The following is a 23,144-nucleotide window of genomic DNA, read 5'->3' as shown; positions in this document are numbered from 1 at the left end:
CCCCTCTCTCTATTTATTTTTATTTAAATTATATTTAGTTAACATACAGTGCAATATTGGCTTCAGGAGTAGAATTCAGTGGTTCATCACTTACATATGACATCCAGTGCTCATCATAACAAGTGCCCTTCTTAATACTTATCACCCATTTAGCCCATCTCCCCCGCCCACCTCCCGCTAGCAACCCTTAGTTTGTTCTCTATTGTTAAGTCTCTTATGGTTTGTTTCCCTCTCTTATTCCCCCTCACATATGTTCATCTGTTTTGTTTCTTAAATTCCACATGAGTGAAATCATATGGTACTTGTCTTTCTCTGACTGACTTATTTTGCTTAGCATAATACACCCTACCTCTATCCAAATCATTGCAAATGGTAAGAGTTCATTCTTTTTGATGGCTGAGTAATATTCCACTGTGTGTGTGTATATATATATATATATATACACACACACACACACACACACCACATCTCTATCCATTCATCAGTCGATGGACATTGGGCTCTTTCCATAGTTTGGCTATCGTTGACAATGCTGCTATAAACATTGGGTGCATATATCCCTTTGAATCTGTATTTTTGTATCCTTTGGGTAAATTACTAATAGTGTAATTTCTGGATCATAGAGTAGTTCTATTTTTAACTTTTTGAGGAATTTTCATACTGTTTTCCAGAGTGGCTGCATGTTTGCATTCCCACCAACAGTGCAAGAGGGTTCCCCTTTTCCCTCATTCTCACCAACACCTGTTGTTTCTTGTGTTCTTAATTTTAGCCATTCTGACTGGTGTGAGGTGGTATCTCATTGTAGTTTTGATTTGTATTTCCCTGATGCCGAGTGATGTTGAGTATCTTTTCGTGTCTGTTAGCCATCTGGCTGTCTTCTTTGAAAAGTGTCTATTCATACCTTCTGCCCATTTCTTAACTGGATTATTTGTTCTTTGGGTGTTGAGTTTGGTAAGTTCTTTATAGATTTTGGATACGTCATTTGCAAATATTTTCTCCCATTCCATCAGTTGCCTTTTAGTTTTGATTGTTTCCTTTGCTGTGCAGAAGGTTTTTATCTTGACGAAGTCCCAATTGTTCATTTTTGCTTTTGTTGCCCTTGCCTCTGGAGATGTGTCTAGTAAGAAGATTCTACAGCCAAGGTCAAAAAGGTTGCCACCCATATTCTCCTCTAGGATTTTGATGGTTTCCTATCTCACCTTTAGGCTTTTCATTCATTTTGTATTTATTTTTGTGTATGGTGTAAGAAAGTGGTCCAGGGATGCCTGGGTGACTCAGTTAGTTAAGCGTCTGCCTTCAGTTTTGATCATGACCCCAGGATCCTGGGATCAAGCCCCATGTCCCTAAGCAGGGAGCCTGTTTCTCTCTCTCCCTCTGCCCCTCCCTCTACTTGTGCTATCTCACTCTTGCTCTCTCGCTTGCTCTCTCTCTCTCTCTCATGAATAAATAAAATATTTTTTAAAAAGTGGTCCAGTTTAATTCTTCTGCATGTTGCTATCAAGTTTTTCCAACACCATTTGTTGAAGAGACTTTCTTTTCCCATTGGATATTCTTTCCTGCTTTGTTGATGATTAGTTGACCTTATAGTTGCAGGTTCATTTCTGGATTTTCTATTCTGTTCTATTGATCTACATGTCTGTTTTTGTGCCAGTACCATACTGTCTCAATCACTACAGCTTCGTATTATAATTTGAAGTCCAGAATTGTGATGCCTCCAGCTTTGCTTTTCTTTTTCAGGATTGCTTTGGCTATTCAGGGTCTTTTGTGGTTCCATACAAATTTTAGGATTGTTTGTTCTAGTTCTGTGACAAATGCTGGTGTTATTTTGATAGGGATTGCATTAAATGTGTAGATTTTTGGTAGCATAGACATTTTAACAATATTTGTTCTTCCAATCCATGAGCATGGAATATTTTTCCATTTCTTTGTGTCTTCCTCAGTTTCTTTCATAAGTGTTCTATAGTTTCAGAGTACAGATCTTTTTACCTCTTTGGTTAGGTTTATTCCTAGGTATCTTATGGTTTTTGGTACATTTGTAAATAGGACTGATTCCTTCATTTCTTTTTCTGATGCTTCATTACTGGTGTATAGAAATGAGGGTTTTTCCTCTCCTGAAGGCAGTTAGTAAAGACTGAAGAAGATGGCTGCTACTTCAAATGTGAAAGCTTACTATGAACAGGAAAAATCAAGGAAACATAACACAACCAAAGGATCACAATAATCTTCTAGTAACCAACCCCAAAGGCCAGGTATTTATCTTAAAAAGAATTCAAAATTCCTGTTTTAATGAAGGTCAGTGAACTACAAGAAAATAAAGAATGTCATTTCAGTGAGACAGGACAAAAACAATACAAGACAAACTGAGAAGTTTAACAAAGAGATAAATATCATAAAAAAATAACCACACAGAAGTTCTGGAGCTGAAGAATTCAACGAATTCAATGAAAAAAAAATGTACTAGAGAGCATCAACATCAGAATAGATCCACAGAAAAAAAGAACATGTAAGTAAAAAGATAGGCTCTTTGAGACAATCCAATAGAGGAGAACAAAATTTGAAAATTGGAAAAAGGGAAGAAATCCTACTTGATTTGTGGGATACCATCAAAATAACCAGTTTGTGAATTATTGGACTTCCAGAAGGAGAAAGATGGAGAAATGATCAGAAAGTTAATTTAAAGAAATAATGTCTGGGAACATCCCTAATCTAGGGAGAGATTTGGATATCCAAGTTCATAAACCTCGTAAGTCACCAAACTCAAAAAAAATTCTCCAAGATGCATTATAAGAAAACGGTCAAAAATCAAAGACAAAGGGAGAATCTGAAAGAAGCAAAAGAAAATATTTGTAACTTAAAAAAGAATCCCCAATAAGGCTATCAGCAGACTACTTAGTAGAAATTGTACAGACCAGAGGAGAGAGGGATGATATGTACAATGTGATGAAAGAAAAAAACTGCTACCCAAGAATACTCTGACAAAGTTGTCTTTTAGAAATGGAGGAGAGATAAAGACTTCCCAAACAAAACCTGAGGGAGTTTATCAACACTATACCTACCTTACAAAAACAAGGCTGAATATAATTCTATGTGGCAGAAATTAAGGGATGCTGATAACATGTAAGTATATAAAAATATACAACTCACTGATGAAGGTAAGTATATTGTCAAATTTAGAATAATACTGTAATATGATGGTGTATTTATCACTTAACTCTAGTATAAAAGGTAGAGGATGAAAGTGTTAAAAAATAACAATAGCTACAATAACTTGTTAATAAATGCACCATATAAAATGTAAATTGTGACATCTAAACACAGAGGTAGGAAGGAGTAAAAAAAGTAGAATTTTCATATGAGATCAAAGTTTAGTTGTTATCATCTTAAAATAAACTGTTATGTGTATAAGATGTTTTACGCAAGCCTCATGGAAACAACAAAGCGAAAATCTGCAATAGATACACAATAGGTAAAGAGAAGGGAATCAAAGCATTGCACTACAGAAAATTATCAATACACAAAGGAAAGGCAGCAACAGAGAAAGGAACAAGGCGACTACAAATAAACCAGAACACAATAAGATGACATTAGTAAGTCCATACCATCAGTAATTGCCCTCAATATACATTGATTAGATTCTCCACTTAAAAGACTTAGAGTGGATAGATGTAGAAAAAAAGAAGACCAAATTATATGTTACCTTCAAGAGAATCACTTCAGCTTTACAGACATACATAACTCAAATTGAAGGGATGGAAAAAGATATTCCATGAAAGTGGGAACCAAAAGAGAGTAGAGGTAGCTATACTTATATCAGACAACTAGATTTTAAGCCAAAAGCTGTAACAAGAGACAAAGAAGGTCATTATAATGATAAATCCATTAATTCATCAAGAAGATACAACAATCATAAATACATATGCACCCCAAATCAGAGCACCTAACTATATATTTTTTTAAAAGATTTTATTTATTTGACAGAGAGAGACACAGCGAGAGAGGGAACACAAGCAGGGGGAGTGGGAGAGGGAGAAGCAGGCTTCCCGCAGAGCAGGGAGCCTCATGCGGGGCTCGATCCCAGGACTCTGGGATCATGACCTGAGCCAAAGGCAGACGCTTAACGACTAAGCCACCCAGGCGCCCCAGAACACCTAACTATATTAAGTAAATACTAACAGATCTGAAGGGAGAAATAGAAAACAAAGCAGTAATAGTGGGGGTTTCAATATCCCACTTGCAGCAGTGGATAGATCAGACAGAAAATCAACAGGAAAGCTTTGGATTTGAACTACAGTTTAGACCAAATGGACCTAACAGACATATAAAGAATATTCTATCCAACGCCTGCAGAATACACATTATTCTCAAGCACATGCAGAGCATTCTCCAAGAGAGACCACATTAGGTCACAAAATAAAGATCACAAAGATCAGAGCAGAAATGAATGAAATAGAGACTTAGAAAATCAATAGAAAAGATAACAAAAAGCAGGGTTTTTTTATTATGTTATGTTAATCACCATACATTACATCATTAGTTTTTGATGTAGTGTTCCATGATTCATTGTTTGCATATAACACCCAGTGCTCCATGCAGTACATGCCCTCTTTAATACCCATCACCAGGCTAACCCATCCCCCCACCCCCCTCCCGTCTAGAACCTTCAGTTTGTTTCTCAGAGTCCATAGCCTCTCATGGTTCATCTCCCCCTCCAATTGCCCCCCTTCATTTTTCCCTTCCTGCTATCTCTTTTTTTTTTTTTTTTTTTTACATATAATGTATTATTTGTTTCAGAGGTACAGGTCTGTGATTCAACAGTCTTACACAATTCACAGTGCTCACCATAGCACATACCCTCCCCAATGTCTATCAACCAGCCACCCCATCCCTCCCACCCCCCACTACTCCAGCAACCCTCAGTTTGTTTGCTGAGATTAAGAATTCCTCATATCAGTGAGGTCATATGATACATGTCTTTCTCTGATTGACTAATTTCATTCAGCATAATACCCTCCAGTTCCATCCACGTTGTTGCAAATGGCAAGATTTCATTCCTTTTGATGACTGCATAATATTCCATTGTATATATATACCACTTCTTCTTTATCCATTCATCTGTTGATGGACATCTTGGCTCTTTCCATAGTTTGGCTATTGTGGACATTGCTGCTAGAAATATCAGGGTGCACGTACCCCTTCGGATCCCTACATTTGTATCTTTGGGGTAAATACCCAGTGGTGCAATTGCTGGGTCATAGGGTAGCTCTATTCTCAACTTTTTGAGGAACCTCCATACTGTTTTCCAGAGTGGCTGCACCAGCTTGCATTCCCACCAACAGTGTAGGAGGGTTCCCCTTTCTCTGCATCCCTGCCAACATCTGTCATTTCCTGACTTGTTAATTTTAGCCATTCTGACTGGTGTGAGGTGGTATCTCATTGAGGTTTTGATTTGGATTTCCCTGATACTGAGCAATGTTGAGCACTTTTTCATGTGTCTGTTGGCCATTTGGATGTCTTCTTTGGAAAAATGTCTGTTCATGTCTTCTGCCCATTTCTTGATTGGATCATTTGTTCTTTGGGTGTTGAGTTTTAATAAGTTCTTTATAGATTTTGGATACTAGCCCTTTATCTGATATGTCATTTGCAAATATCTTCTCCCATTCTGTTGGTTGTCTTTTGGTTTTGTTGACTGTTTCTTTTGCTGTGCAAAAGCTTTTTATCTTGATGAAGTCCCAATAGTTCAATTTCGTCCTTGCTTCCCTTGTCTTTGGTGATGTTTCTAGGAAGAAGTTGCTGCAGCTAAGGTCGAAGAGGTTGTTGCCTGTGTTCTCCTTTAGGATTTTGATGGGCTCCTGTCTCACATTGAGGTCTTTCAACCATTTGGAGTCTATTTTTGTGTGTGGTGTAAGGAAATGGTCCAGTTTCATTCTTCTGCATGTGGCTGTCCAATTTTCCCAACATCATTTGTTGAAGAGACTGTCTTTTTTCCATTGGACATTTTTTCCTGCTTTGTCGAAGATGAGTTGACCATAGAGTTGAGGGTCCATTTCTGGGCTCTCTATTCTGTTCCACTGATCTATGTGTCTGTTTTTGTGCCAGTACCATACTGGTTATAGCTTTGTAATAGAGCTTGAAGTCCGGAATTGGGATGCCACCAGCTTTGCTTTTCTTTTTCAATATTCCTCTGGCTATTCGGGGTCTTTTCTGGTTCCATACAAATTTTAGGATTATTTGTTCCGTTTCTTTGAAAAAAGTGGATGGTATTTTGATAGGGATTGCATTGAATGTGTAGATTGCTCTAGGTAGCATTGACATCTTCACAATATTTGTTCTTCCAATCCATGAGCATGGGACGTTTTTCCATTTCTTTGTCTTCCTCAATTTCTTTCATGAGTATTTTATAGTTTTTTGAGTACAGATTCTTTGCCTCTTTGATTAGATTTATTCCTAGGTATCTTATGGTTTTGGGTGAAATTGTAAATGGGATCAACTCCTTAATTTCTCTTTCTTCTGTCTTGTTGTTGGTGTATAGGAATGCCACTGATTTTATATCCTGCCACTTTACTGACTTCCTGTATGAGTTCTAGCAGTTTTGGGGTGGAGTCTTTTGGGTTTTCCACATAAAGTATCATATCATCTGCAAAGAGTGAGAGTTTGACTTCTTCTTTGCCGATTCGGATGCCTTTTATTTCTTTTTGTTGTCTGATTGCTGTGGCTAGGACTTCTAATACTATGTTGAATAGCAGTGGTGATAGTGAACATCCCTGCCGTGTTCCTGACCTTAGGGAGAAAGCTCTCAGTTTTTCCCCATTGAGAATGATATTCGCTGTGGGTTTTTCATAGATGGCTTTTATGATATTGAGGTATGTGTATGTATCCATCGCTACACTAAGATATAGATCTAGCCCTATGGGTTTGTATATGTATGTATGGCTATATAGAAAATCTATGCCAATACTAACCAAACAGAACATTGTAAGCAGTCATCCCAAAGCTGTAATCCCACACTGGGCTATGCAAAAAGCCATGCATTAGAATATACTAACCAGCAGAAGGCTGACTTGGCTGCATCTCTCCGATCTGTGGCCCTGCCTTGGCCAGGGAGTGGAGGAGAGAGAAGTTGCCTCTACGCAAAACACAAGTGGCTTCTTCATAGGAACAGTCATTGTCAGGTGAAGCTGCAGAAGATGTCCATGGAAATGAAAAACAGACCCCTTATACTTTCTGGAGTAAACTGGCATCACATCTCACACTACCTTTCTTTTTTTCCAGTTGCAGCTAAGTTGCCCAGGCCCTGGGAGTCCCCAGGGCACGGTGGCATGAGAGGCTCCCTGGCGGGGGTGGGGTGGGGTGGGGTGGTGACGAGGCCCCATGCAACACAGCCTCCAGAGACCTCTTTGTCAGGGGTCTGTCGCTGGAGTGGACCCAGGTGGCCATGTCCTCAGGACATCTCTTGGCACCAGCTATGCTCGGTGTAAAGTTCTCCACGTGAGATGACGCTTGAGGAACAAAAAACAAACTGGAAAGAAATAGGTAGAGCAAGTTTAGTGGCTCTGCCTACCCTGAGGACAGAGCCACTTACACCATCAAACCCCGGGTCTTGTGGCTTTCGAGAATTGGCTCTTCAGGGCTCAGACAGGACTGGAGACTCTGACCAGATCCATGGTTCGATCTTGTCCGTGGCCACCGCACTGGCTCCAGAGGCCCACGCTCCAAAGCTAGCTAGGAATTCCTTCTTGGCTCAGAAGCTTCAGGCCTGCGCCCCAGTGGTGCATGGCTAATGGCCAGCCCCCTACCCAGCCCAGCCTAGCCCGGCCCAGCCACCCCTCTGCCTCCTGCTGCCTCTCTCAACCCCTATTTTCTTGTTGTAAATATCCTGTGCTTGCTATTTGGAACTAGGAACTCTGAAGAAAGTCACTATTATATTTGTAGCATAAAGAATGGACCATTGAAAATGAAACATCCAGGAAAATTCTGTGTTATTAGGATGAACACAATTAGAGTTGTCGACATTAACACTGTAGTCGATTTTGCCAGGTTCTTCCTCAGAGCCTCCTGGAGACACGTCTTTGTGGTCTGTAGTTTGGGTGGCCCCCACTAGAGGGCAATCATACCCTCTGAAGTTCAGTTTTCTTTTTAATATGATATTAAAAAGGTATGGCTATACAGATTAACAAATTAATCATCAAAAATAATTGAGTAGACCAAAACTTGGGGGTTAAGTATGGAACAACAGGGGTCTTAGGCATCCGGAGGATATCCTACCTCCCATGCATATGCTAGAAACCTGGTTTTTTATTCATTGAAATTTCTACCTCAGAAGAAGTGACAAATCCAAGATATCTTTCATTCATTACTGGCAAGATACGTCAAAATTAATCTTAGCTTTATAATCCTTGTTAAAAGTCATCTGCAGGATAAAGGTTAACCTGCTCAGGCTTGTATCCGTGTTACCTTAGGTATCACTAACAGAGCATCTCTTTGTGCTATTCTAGGCAAAATGGTAGTAGAACTTATTTTGCCCTTTGCAGTTGAACTATTCCATCAAAGAATCCATGTCCCCTTCTTAAATTCAAACTGAACTTCTCATGCTGGTCAGCTATGAGTAAGCCCATTACAGCCCCTCTCTCCCACTGATTACTACTAAAAAAGTAGGGACTGAATATTTAAAGCAACTAGTTGAGGACTTTGAAAAGTATGAATAACAGGCTGTCCAGAGAGGGAAGTCAAAATGTGAAGGACAAACACCATGATGGGCTGTTTCCTGTTTTTGTTTTTTGTTTTCTTTGTTTTGTTTTTTGATAGTTTGCTGTTTTCCTCCTTGATCTCCTGGCTTTGACCCAAGTCGTAAAAATTCACAGAGAGAAAGCTCCTAGAGAAATCTCTTTGTAGCCAGAGGATCAAGAAAAAGATTCACCTGAGAACTGGGGAATGGAGTAAAATCTTCCTTCCTTCCCTCCTTTCTTCCTTCCTTCCCTTCTTCCTTCCTTTGTCTGTTTCTCTCTTTCTTTTTGCAATGATTAGGATGGGAGAAAGGTTTCTCTCCAAAGAGGCACCTTGAGGGGATTTGTAGAGCTGTTCCCTATGTTTGTGGTGGTGCTGACATGGCTCTATGCATTTGTCAAAACTCACACACCAAAAGGTGACTCCTACTCAATGAAAATTCAAAGATAACGAAAAACTTGAACTGGCCCTAGATGGGTGGTGTGCTGTTTTGAGTACAGCAGGAGATTTTAAATTGGAAAGTCTTCTGTTCAAATATGAATTCTGCTACTCACCAGTTTGTGTACCTGATTATATGAGAATATGGATAATAAATTATTGAAATGGAAGTAAATTGAAAAAACATATGCATATATTCATATGTAAGATAGTTGTTAGTTCATGAAGTCACTAATTTTTTTCCTCAACCATGACTTTCTCAATCAGACCTGGCCAAACCTGCTAGCTTCCATCTCTGCCAATTATACAGTACTGGCAGAATATGGGTTCTCGGACCTTCTTTAGCCTAGTAGAGAAATGGCTAATGTATTAAGCACCTAACAGACTCTCATTCCTTCTTTATCCCAGAGTGGCCTTTTCAATTTGAATTTGCATGGGAAAAGCCCCCATTACAAAGCTAAGTACATTTAATATTAATATCTGGTTTATATATATAAGTTGGTGTCAGCAATGAAAGGTAAAATAAAGCTGCACTAACAATATAAAATGACAGAGCACTTGGGCACCCTGATAATTATAATAATAATTAATATGATATGATATGATAAAAATAATATATTAGAGCAAACCCAACATTTAAATGATAGCTTCCCCACACACATAGGTAGAAGTTAGAAGGGTTTTAGTTAATACTGTCTCAGTGTTCAAATGATCCTAAAGAGGTTTCAGTTATGTTTATTGTTTTAAATATGTTTTTATTTGCTTTCCAGTGAGAAATATAACCTTTCATGAGGCAAAAGCCTGGACAACTTTGGGGGAAAATAATGGGGTATTAACAAAACCCGGGTTTTTGCTGTATCAATGTAATTAACTGAGAAATACTTAGGGTTTTGGTACATCGATTTATTCAAACATTTTTGATAGTTCTGTACTGGAGAAAAATAAATTATATAAAGATTGTAAAACACAAAGACATCTGAAACTGTTTTGGTTTCAGACACAGGACAACCTTTGGTTATAGCTTTTTCCTAAAATGCCCTCCAGACTTGACCACAAACGAGGATACTTTGTACAATAATATCTTTTCCTTGAATTCAGACTAGCCCCCCTTTGTGAATAGTTTTTCTACTGAGAACTTCCACCACAAAAGACAGAAATGCTGTATTGTTTTGATCCAAGATAATGTTCATTAACTTTCTCTGATTCAGTGATTATAGAATGTTTTTTCTATGAAATGACATGTTCTTTAAGGAATGTACTTGTGAGCAAGAATAGAGGCCAGAGGGGAATGACAGCCTAATTTACATACTCCATAGTGTTTTGTAATGCTGAATTTGAGTTCCCACTCTAAGACAGAGATCTCGCATTTTCTTCATTCTGCCCAAGAAAATATTCTGTTGCTAGCACTTGATGTAATTTCATAATTCTGAAACTGTCTTACAAAAGTTAGAGAGCAAATTGAAGGGAATCCCTTCTGAGTTGAATATACTCATGATGAGAGTATTTCTCCTGCAAGGCCAGGCCTACATGAATATGATGATAAGATGGTAGAGAAATAGCTCAGCCATGGTAATTAGTGACAACAGCTAAGCAATCTAGGCTGACTATGCTATGATACACATGGATAGCCGTCCTTAAGTTAGAGAATAAAATCAAACACTCTTCAAGTTTAGAAGGGACTTACGAGGCCATTTCTAGTTCAGTCTCCTTTCTAATTCAGAAATCCCTTTTCGAAATGGTTGACAGGTTGGTATCCAGGCTTTGCTTCACCCCTTTCAGTGATAAGAGAGCTCACTGACTTAATTCTTCGTGAGGCACTGGACATCCCATAATAATATTCGAAGAAGGTCCACACTAACTAATCTTATAAAGACAGAACTCAATCCCCAAAGCTAAATCCATCAAGAATGTTAGTGAGCATCATTTACACAAATAGTACATTGAAAGATTAATGTTTACGTGAATTTGGGAACAATGGAAGAACTTTTTATAAATTAATATAGTATAATTAAAGATAAAAATGATGTCTGTTAGGTTTCTTATGTATTGTTTACATTTTACAAGCAGTTTGATCACCAAATGATTCCAAAGAGGCTATGCCTTGATTTTTAAAATTCTTCCATTTGTGTTTCCAAGATTACTTCATTGATTATTTATAACCAATATTTAATGAGTTCTGCTATGTGCTCCAGACTGTGGGAGATGGAGAATACTGTTTGAACATTTATCATTGGTTATTGAGGAATCATATTTTAAAGGATTAATTTAACTCCAAATGTAACTCCACTCAAAGCTAGATCACATTCAAATTTACAAGTCTGATTATCACACATATTTTAATGAACATTACTTGAACCAGATGCATATAAAATGATCTGTCTCATACTACGGCATAAGCAAAATAAAATTTTGAAATATTTGAAAACAACCATGTCTTGCATGATATTTGTGTGTCCAGTATATTGTGGCACACATTACAAATTAAGAAGAGTTATTTTGCAAAATATGCATGACTATCTCAGTAGGACCAGAGGACATATAGATGTACTGGATACCCCAAGGTAAAAGAGTTGTGTAAGTACCAAGTCACTCCCTTGATGATATGTCTGTCAAAAGGGGCACAATTTAAAGAGGCAAGAAAAGTTTTAAGTGGCAGTTTAGAACTTTCATGGGAAGAGATTCTGTATTAGTTTCTATTGATGCAAACGTACTGGCTTAAAATAACACAAATTTATTATCCTACAGTTAAGGAGGTCAGAAATTTAAAATGAGTCAACAGGGCTGTGTTCTTTCTGGGGGTTTGAGGAGAGAATCCATTTCCTTGCCTTTTCCAGCTACTAGAGGCTGCCCACATTCCTTGACTCATGGCCCCTTCCTCTATATTGAAAGACATTAGGATAACATCCTTAAATCTCTCCCCCCACAACTCTTCCCTCTTCTTTCTCCCTCCATCTCTCCCTCCACCCCATACACACACACACACACCCCCCTCTGCTTCTCTTCATTCCGTCTCCTACTCTGGACTCCAGTAGTCCAGTAGTCTCTCTCTCCATTGAGACTCCAGTCTCTCTCTTAAAAGGACCCTAGTGATTATGTTGGGCCCACCCACATAATCCAGGTTAATTTCCCCATTTTGAGATCCTGAACCTTAATCACATCTGCAGTCTCTTTTACCATGTAAATTAACATAGTCACAAGTTTTGAGGATTAGGACATAGACATCTTTGGGGACTATTATTCTACCACAGTCTCCATTAGCCCAAGATGACCTAAACATAGTAGGTGTGTGTGTGTGTGTGTGTGTGTGTGTGTGTGTGTGTGTTTAAAAAAAAACAGTCCACCAAAGTAAAGAAAGTTATAAGATGTTCTATATGTTTATTTTAGGTCAAACATTTTAGGAAGTAAAATGTCATGAAAATAATTAAATAAATTAGTGATGATTATATCCTTATGTGTTGATAAGAATAGTCCTATTAGAAAAGTTTAAATTAGAAATTCCAATAGAATGTTAGAAGGTCATTCTGTCATTGACTTACTTATGAAAAACACCATTTGCACAAGCTTATTTAAACAGTTGTTTGAATTGTGTTCCTCACATCACTCATTTTCTATGCTCTTTGCCCCAGGTTAGTACAACACTGACAAATATTTGAAGAGTAATCATTTGCTTCAGTACATATAGATTTAAAATATAAAGATTGTACTTTCTATTAGGTAGTATAGTCCTTGAATAATAAATATATTCCTTGTCAGTGTTCCTTTCTAACTATGCAAATGATACACTTTTGATGTTTAACTGGTCTTGTATGCTTTATTTGTGCACCATATGGTTTTCATAGATAACTGTAGTCTAATTGGTTTGAATCAAGCAACTGACACAAATATGCAAATATAGTCAGAATAGAAAATATTTCAACCATAGTTCCCTTCTGCACTATTGACTGAAATATGAATGATTAAAAATAGTTCTGTAGAGCTAGTCTATATGAATAGTTTGTAATTACATCCATTCTCAATTGCCGATGTTCAGAAGTATGACGCTAACAAGGGAAAATGACTGACCAAGTGCATTTATTTAACACAGTACCAACTCTAGAAGAACATTATGCTTGTGATTATTTGTATTTCGTTAGCAAAAAATCAGCATGTTTCTCAGTAAAACTGCTGTTAAGGATATACTGTTGTATGACAAAATTCTATGCCATTAGGCTAATGTTAGATTACATTCTTGGTAAAGTTGTTATTTTTTAAAGGAATCCTTATTATAGAAGCATTTTTTTTTCTTTTAGGCAGCTTCTCTTTTTTTTTTTTTTTTCTTTTTAACAGAAAGCCAAGTGGAATTGCTTTAATTAAGGTCTCTAGCTGGTTCTATCTCTGTGTATCCTTTTTATTTTCCTCTGACCTTCCACAATCTGTTCACATTAGATATGAGGTGGACCATGTCATCAGTGAGCATATTTTCATTTGAAGGACTGCCAGCATAGCTTTCTGCTGTTCCTTTCCATTTGCTCAAAAGTATTGATGGAACTATAGTATACTCCACTTAGGGTTTAGTTCCTGTACAGGTAACGAAGACTTTCAATAAAAGCTGAGTCACTCTTGATCATTCCTTACTTTATGTCTTGCCATTTTCCTTCTCATTGAGGACCATTTCTTTCCTGCTCATTAATATTTTGTTTGATATTAATTCCGAAGTCTATTTTCCCATGCATATGAGCTCTTATGAAACTCAATGAGACTGAACGTGTCAAGAAGAGGAAGTACGTTTTCTACTTCATGTATCACCCCAAAGCAACTCACACAAGGCTTTCCATATAATAGGAACTCAACAAATGCTCATGCCTGGCAGCACATGTATATTCACACAATGTGAAATAATGCATTCTGTCAGCCAATTTTCTCCAGCATATTAGCTTCCGAGTGCAACTGATACAGTTTGCGAGGAGAGGGGGACAATTTGCTTAGGTTGCTGAGATGCTATCAAAGAACAACATTCTATAGTCTATTAATTGATACCTCAATAATAGTTTGCAATTATTAGGTTGTCTCCAAAATATCCAATTGACTAATAAAACATACAAAATCTTGGGCTGATTTTCCCCTTCAGGTTGGTAGCTGCTTATTTCTTTGGGACAAACCCATGTTCAAGGAGACTTTCAGTGGATTTGTGCCCCATTCTAAATTGATCCAACAGTGAAGCATAAAGATAAGCAGAAACTGAAAACAACTCAATAAAGTACATCCCTTTGGGTTAATCACCTTCTATTTTTTAATGATCTAGGAGTAATAATGGTAACATTACCTTGATATTATTACTTGGTTAAGTATGGCTATACATCAACTCTCAATCTAGACGACAGAAAGTATGGTCACTATTAAATTCTGGGTGGTTTTTCCCTTGGAGGGAAGTAACTATTGTTCCTTTAAGGAGTGATTCATCAGTCATATTTTTTTTTAAACACTGAATCACTTCTTAATTTCTCCTTCTTATGCAGGCATTATTTCACTAAAACAGGTGATTCTTTCAATTACAAGAGTTCAGTGTTCAAGATAAAATAATAAGGATATTGGAAAAAGTTCTAAAGAATGAAATTTCTTTTACACATATTCATTCTTTTCATTGATGTGAGCATTACCCCTTACACACTCTCAAACAATTACATATGAATGGAACCATATACACTTACATTTCAGTATATGTCTGGGATATTTGCTGTGTTTGAACTGATTGAGAATCAGACTACTAAAAACTGGATTAATGCTATTTGACATAGAAACCAGATGGAAGGATGGGCAAGGGTTGTGTGTAATGACCCCACTATATAGGGGACAAATTCATCTCTTGCCAAGATGCACTTTCAATTCTCACTAGGGAATCTTACTCACTTCTGTATCCTCATGTGCCATCTGAGCCCTGTCCATCTGTGACTCACCTTCAGGCCAAGAATCACTTGTGTTTTTAATCCATGAAAAAAAACCCAATCATATCATATAGATTCTTCTTTCTCTAGCACATGTTCTCATGCTAAGTCTGTCCCTTGGCAATAGCCTCCTTTGTACCACCTTGAATTAGGAAAGAACAAAGAATCCACCTACCTGTCTTCTGACCAGGAAGAAACCATTTCTATAATGACAGATCGTATTTAGCATTAAATGTCTTGCAGTGTATCATGCATGATCCCTACTTACTCACAAACACGGCGCATCAAGACATCCATATGGACCATGGCTAATTGGCATAAATCCTAAACTGTTATGTGTAGCCAACTGAAAAGGAAAATAATAGATAGTGAAAATGATTGTAAAAGTTAAAAACTGCATTATAAATATAAACTGCTGGTATTAATTTTTAGATCATATATAAAAGATATACAGTTTGACTTAACATCCAATAAATACTTATTTACAGAATGTTTCTATCATTACAACTGACTAGATTGATGTATGTGGGACTTATTATTACTATTTTATTTTAGTGTCATATATTGGTTCATTAGAAAGCACTGGTCAAATTCTGGGTAGGGAGATGTCTTCCTCATGTGTCACACTAGTGAGCTTTATTCTATGTACATCCCTTCTGAAGCCTTGTTATCAAAGAGGACAGGTTTCCCATATGATGAAGGAATGTTTTTTATTCAGTAGTATACAAATAGCTATAATCCTTGACCAGAATCACACCTAGTAAATACTGTTAGAGTTCTTCTTTTTAAAGATTTATTTCTTTATTTTAAGAGAGGTGGGGGAGGGGCAGAGGGAGAGAGAGAGAGAGAGAAAATCCTCAAGTTGACTCCCTGTTGAGCTCAAGCCTAACACAAGGCTTGATTCTAGGACCCTGAGATCATGACCTGAGCCAAAACCAAGAGTCAGACGCTTAACTGACTGAGCCACCTAGGTGCCCCCTTTTAGAATTCTTTAAATAGAATTTACTAGGGTGTTCAATTCATTGCTTTAAGAGTTGAGCACATCTCAAGTGTAGTGTGGTCCACAGGTAAGACTGTGCCTGTAATGCCAAAATCGCTCAGTTCAGTAATTAACAAGCAAACAAATAGAACAGTCAAGCCAGTAGTTAGATGTCATAAGTACTGGAAAAATTTATTTAGTTAAATTTTTACTTCTAAATAGGCATTGTACTTTCTTTCTTTTTTAAAAAAGTTTTTATTTATTTATTTGACAGAGACAGGGAGAGAGCACAAGCAGGGGGAGCAGCAGAAGGAGAAGCAGGCTCCCCGCTGAGCAGGTAGTCCGATGTGGGGCTCAATCCCAGGGTCCTGGCATCCTGACCTGAGCCAAAGGCAGACACTTAACCAACTGAGCCACCCAGGTGTCCCTGTATTTTCAATCAGACATTTTCTTGACTCTACCATTATTTGCTTATATTTTCCCATTTACTACTTACAGATATAAAGAAACTCAATTCCTTCTCTATGCATAAACTCAGTATCTTGTTTTATTGATAAGAAACTGGCAGTAACTCTTCCTCATTCTGAGGCTACTTGAATAATTTTTGTGGACTTCATAATGTCACATTATGTTGTTGAGGTCCTTACTATAAATATTTGTTACCCAAAATACCTTTTCTATTTTTTTTAAATGGGGAAGAGTAACCCATACACACCTTTATTATTAGATCAGAACTGTTGTAAGTACTTAAAAAGAACTCAAAAGACTTTGGCAGTGAAGAGGGGAGCACGATTAATTTTGACTGCAGGGATTGGGAAGGACTTGGTAGAAGCAGACACATTTGAATTGAACCTTGAATCATTAGTTGATTTATTCACAGTAAAGAAAGAGTGGCCAGGGAAATTGCATTAACTCTATTTCCTTCTTTTCTGTATTCTTGACACTGTGGTATCTGAGGCCTTGCTCACCGCTGGGGAGGGACTGCCGGTTTTGCATTAGCTAATTCCTGCAGCTAGCAAACAGCTCACACTTTATATGCAAACCAACCAGGCCTGAGCCTAGACTCCCCAACTACCTCCTTTATCTAGTTCTTGAACTCTAGGTCACTGTCTATTTGCCCTACTCACTCCAGGGCCAGGTACCAGACAAATAGGGACAACCCCTATACCCCAGAGCCCACTAAAATTATTCAAACTAGCCAATTCTAAACTTTCTTACCCTGCTTTGTCTCGCCTTTTCCACAGAAACAACAATAAAGGTTCTTGTCTATGTTTTCCCTACTCTCTCTAATTCCTGATTGGCCCTGATGCTTCCCCATATGGCACTACATGGTATATATACCATACCTCCTGTTCCCAGGGAACTATGAGTAAGTTCTCCCTTCATGACAGTCATTTCCATGTCTGTGTGTCTTATCATACCTGACTAAAACAAATCTCAGGTACATTTTTAAATATCAATAGCATAAGTTAAAGCAAAGAGGCATAACTTTGCATGGTATGTTCATTGAATAGCTGGAATCCGGAATTGTGGCAGGCAGGGTAAGGAACAAGTGATGAATTTGGTTGAGAAGGAGTTAAGAAAGACTTTGACTGACAAAGTAGGGCATAAGATGTAGTGATTTTTACCAAAATATAGTTTTACCATTTGGTACATGAAAGGGAAATAGGTTGAAGATATAGTGCAAAGATTAAATGATTATAGGAAAATACTGTCATATATATCAATACTTGTCGAATCTAGGTATGGACCCTTGGAATTTATTCTCATCCCTATCTTATCCTTTCCAGTGATGTCAGAATGATCATCTTAAAACAGCAAACTTGATTTTGTTGTTCCTCTGAAGATTTCTGGTAGCTTTAATTAGGTATAGATTTCTGAATATCACCATACCCTTCCCTAGACCTTTCTTATACTGCCACTGTACCAGCCAACTTGAAGCTTGTATTTTCTTGGAAAGACTTCTTATTACCTCTTTGATTGCATCTCCTACTCCTTTTCCTCTTGCTCACTTTGCTCCAGCAACACAGGCTTCTGGGCTTTTCCACTAAGACACCAGGCACTGTGTGGTACACTACAGGCACACTCTTGCCTCAGGTCTTTACAGTCTCTGCTCTTTTCTTTCTCTGGAATGTACCTCAAATAATTAAACAGAACATTACCAAGCTGGGATTTGAATCTAGTTTTGTCTTGTCACTCTGAAAAACCATTATTTGTTACTACCCTCTACTACCACTAGTACTTATAATTTCCTAGACAGTCTTTGTACTTTCTCACATTCGTACCTCAGCTTATTGTGTTTACACTTGTATTGACCCTTCCCCACAACTCTTTGCCTAAATCTTCTCTTGGCGAACAGTAACTCCATAATTCCCATTGACTCCTCTGTTTCTCTCATACTCTTCATCCAATCCATCAGCAAATTGTGGGGTTTCTACTTTGAAAATACATCCAGAATCCAGCCACTTCTCACCACTTCCACTGCTACCATCCTGGTTGGAACCACCATCTTCTCTCACCTGAATTCTTAGTAAGCCTCTAAACTTGACTTCCTATTTCCTCTTTGCTTCTCTTTAGTCCACTTTTTACATAGCAACCATAGTTATCTTCATATTAAAATATGAGCCAAAAAGCATATGAGCCAAATTCTGTCACTTCTATGATCAGTATCCTCCAATGGCTTCATATCTAATCAGAGTCTATATTCACTGTTTCCAACTCCCATTCCCCATTCTCTCATAGAACCACTTCACCAAAATGACTCTCATCAACAACCCTAATGATCTTAACATTTCTAAAAGCACTGATCATGTCTCAGTCTTCACCTTAATTGGTCCATTACCAGTGTTTGACTCAGTTTATCACTCTCTCCTTTTTTGATACACTATCTTCACTTAGGTTCCAATATGCCATACACTTGGTCTTCCTCTTATATAACTGGGTGCTAGATAATGATAAATGATGCTCTTTCACAGTCTCCTATGTTGGATCTTCCACTTCTGTTCAGACCTTTAATGAAACAGTACCTCAGCGCTTAGTCCTCCATCTTCATTACTCACTCATTAGTTTGTTGATCTCTTCCAGTCTCATGGATCTAAATACTATCTTTATGTTTACAATCATAAAATTCATTTTTCTAATCCAGACCATTCTCAGAAACTCCAAACTCATACTCAACTGCCTATTCAACATCTTTACTCAGATGTCTCATAGACAGCTTGAACTTAACATGTCTCAGTACCCAAATCTTTATTTCTATCCCTTGAACCTACCATTCCTATAGTCTTTCATGTCTCAACAAATGGCAGCTCCATTCTTTCAGTACCTCAGGATATATATATGGGGGTCATTCTTGGCTCCTCTCTTCCTCTCATATACCATGTCATCAGTAATTCTTGTCAAAATATATCCAGAATCCTATCACTTCTCACTACTCCCCCTCCTGTAGCTTGGTTTCAGACAGCCATCATCTCTCACCTGGATTATTGCCATGGTCTCCTAATTGATTTCAAAAACTTCTTCCCTAGCCTCTTCAGTCTATTATCAGTATAACATTTGAGTAATTCTGTGAGCATATAGGTCAGATCATATAATTACCCTGTTCAAACCCTTATAATGACTTCTGATATCATTCAGAGTATAGTACAAATCCATACACTGTCCCTCAAGGCCCAGATTCTTCCCCCATTTTCTCACTGACTTGAACTCCTACTATACCCCTCATTCACTTTGCTATAGACACACTGCCCTACTGGTTGGTTTTTCCTGGAAAATGCCATAATCCTGTGTCAATGTTTGTACTTACTGTTTCTTCTGCCTGAGATGATCTTCCCTTAAATATGTGCATGGCTTAATCCCTCACTTCTTTCAAGTCTTTACTCACATTTCACCTTTTCAGTGAGGATATCTCTGGCCAACCTGATTAAAATGTGCCCACTCATTCATATCCCTTTTTCCATTTTTCCCTTCTGATTATTTATCATTATCTAGTACACTATATATTTTATTTATTTATATCCTCCATTTTCTATATCTTCTACTACAATGTAAGCTTCACAAATACAAAGATTTTTATGTGTTTATTTACAGCTGTCTCCCCAGCACTTAGAACACTGACTGGTGTGTAGCATAATAGAAACATTTAGTCCAAGCTATTTTTGGCATTTTTTTGGTACATATAAATAAGACAGGAAAAATTTTAAATATAAAGTTGAAGTGACTCATCATTTTATTTTACCATATACATTATCTTAAAAAACCAAGAAGTAAATCTAACCAGATAACCTACCTGACAATGCTGCTATCCTTACTTCTTACCTATAGCATAATTCATTTATACATCTAGTGATATGTTCTTCAAAGTAACACAAAAGAAGAAAAAGTGTATAGCCTCAACTCATCAATTGGAAATAGTCACAAGTAAGCAAACACAGCTTTTTCAACATGTAAGCAACATGGCTGGGGATGGGAGTGGGGTGGGTAAAGGAATGGAGGTATAGTGGAATCCTAGAGGGACCTTTTACTGGGCTATGCTTACTGACAAAACTATGGTAAATGGAAAACCATGGAGAATCAGTGCTTTAATTCAATGTCTTATTGTGCTTTAGCAAAGGGAAACGGTGATCAGAAAAACTTAGATTCTTATTATAAAAACAACTTTAATAACGTTATGGTTTTAGAGAAATCAAAATACTTAATAGAGAGGCTATCAACTACAATTCACATATTTGTTCATGTGTTGTCTTACTGTAGACTATTACCTATACCATTCAATTGATCTTCCTAAGGTAGAAGTTGTTAAAATGCAGAGCTCTGTATTAAATGCACTAGCAACATAAAAGAATGGCCCCATTGAATATCCTTGTTAATAGTAAAATGAACTTTCTCTACAAACAAGAGGAGATGTCTGATATTGTCAGAATCAAACTAGCCTCTTAGTGGTAGGGGTTCAATGAGGTAGACAAGTATATTCTGTCTGTTGACTGATACAGAGTTTTTATTGTCAGATGCTAAGAACTGTGCCAAGTTCCAGTATCTTTGCTCTTCTTTTCCACACCATGCAGAGAGAAAAACAGAACTGCTAATCAACAAACCTTCATCCACTCTCTTAATTTGTTCTACATGGTCATCCTTTCGGGAACAGTAAACCTGGAAAAACAATGCAGTATGACTTGAGTCTTCAAACTTAATGGAAATTTTTGTTTTTATATGAGTCTGGTTTAAAATTAGGCATATAGGCACATAGGTTCCAGATTGTGAGCTCTTCAAGAACAACTCATAAAACCAATCTATACACATGCCCAGAAAGTTCAGAATAAAAAATCCTTCTCAATTCTGAAGCTTGCCATATGTAGTGATTCCAAATGCAGTGAACTTCTTGGAGTAGAAACACTACTTTTTCATTCATATAGAAAACCATTAGAAGCAAAACTAGCTTGAAATTGAAGTGAGGATTTCCCAAATGAAAATGATCCAGGCACTAGTTGAGTTTACTCCCTCTGTGGTCCCAGAGTTCACCAGCGATTTATAGAACTACATGATATGCATTCAGGTTTTTAAAATAGCTCTAAAGTGTTTGTTTTGTCTCATTATTGTAATCTAGGCACTTCCAAGGAATATCAAAGGGGAGATATTCTATTTTAAAAATACACATAGACAACAGATAACTTAGGATAAACATCAGATGAGAGCTTAGAGATTATAGAGAGAAGAAGGAGAGACAGTTGTCTGGGATAAATGAAAAAAATGATCTGAAGATGTAATTATCAACAAAGTGAAAATTTAATCGTACTTCCCAACAGGAAAAGTGACAACTTCAACAACAAAGGTTAAAAACAGAAAAAAAGACCACATCATAGTGTAACATGGAGTTTTTCCACAAGGCAAGCATTTTCTTTATTGTAAAATCAAGAAGTTTTATAGGGTTGCTCATCATTGAGCCTGAGGGTTTGCTGTTACCACTTCTGCCCCTTCCCTGAGCAGGTTGCCCTGAAAGCAGATAATCATTTTACTTAGCATAAAAGAATGGAAAGTTTAGGAATCTTTTCAACCACTTTTTTTTTTCAAATTTGTGCTGTGTACTAGATAGATTGCAAAGCAACAGGATACACATGATGTCATTCTTTCAGTCAGTTTGCTTGCATATTTCGGGGGGGAGGTGTTTTAAAGCAATTTCATGGGTAATTTAAAATATATTTAGATTTCAAAAGGTGTAGCTTTTTGTGGAATAAAAAATGCACATGATTGTGATGAGCACCAGGTGATATATGGAATTGTTGAATCACCATAATGTGTACCTGAAACTAATATAACACTGAAGGTTAACTCATTGGAATTAAAATAAAAACTTAAAATAATAAAAAATGCTCATGAATGTTAAAATAAAAGACATAAAAGAAACCTCTTGCTTTTTTGTGTCCTACTTTAGACTATTTCTCCCAGACCCATCTGTGCTTCAATTTTCCTCTCATTTGTCATAGAGACATTCATTGGACACAAATAAACAGCCCTTTTTTACATTGTTTATAAAATGTAAATGATTTCATCTCTGTAGAGAAGTCCAATCAAAGCTATATTCTCTGATCAATACCCAGAAATGTAAATGAGATTCTAGCAATGTATAAAATGTAAGCATTGTAAGCTTAATAGTTGTTGTAGCAGGGTTTTTTTAATGCGTGTTCTTTATAAAGAAAGTATAATGTAAAATTTGAGAGCATGGACTTCGAAGGCAGGTCAGCCTCATCTCTGGCATATGATGGTTGTATGACCTTTGGAATATTAATTACCTCTCTGTGCCTGAGTTTCATTGATGTATAAAATAGCAGAAATAGGGGCGCCTGGATGGTGCAGTCCACTGAACATCAGATTCTTGGTTTCAGCTCAGGTTGTGATCTCAGGGCCATGAGATCCAGGCCCACGTTCATCTCTGCACTCAGCGCGGAGTCTGCTTAAGATTCTCTCTACCTCTGCCACTCATGCTCTCTCTCTCTCTCAAATAAATAAATAAATCTTTAAAATAACAAAAGTAATGTTACCAACCTCATGAGTTTAAGGGGATGGTTAAATAAGGTAATGTACATAAAACA

Source organism: Phoca vitulina, unplaced genomic scaffold (genome assembly GCF_004348235.1).
Source record: "Phoca vitulina isolate PV1807 unplaced genomic scaffold, GSC_HSeal_1.0 scaffold39, whole genome shotgun sequence".
NCBI classification, from domain to species: domain Eukaryota; kingdom Metazoa; phylum Chordata; class Mammalia; order Carnivora; family Phocidae; genus Phoca; species Phoca vitulina.
This window is presented reverse-complemented; position numbering follows the sequence as displayed.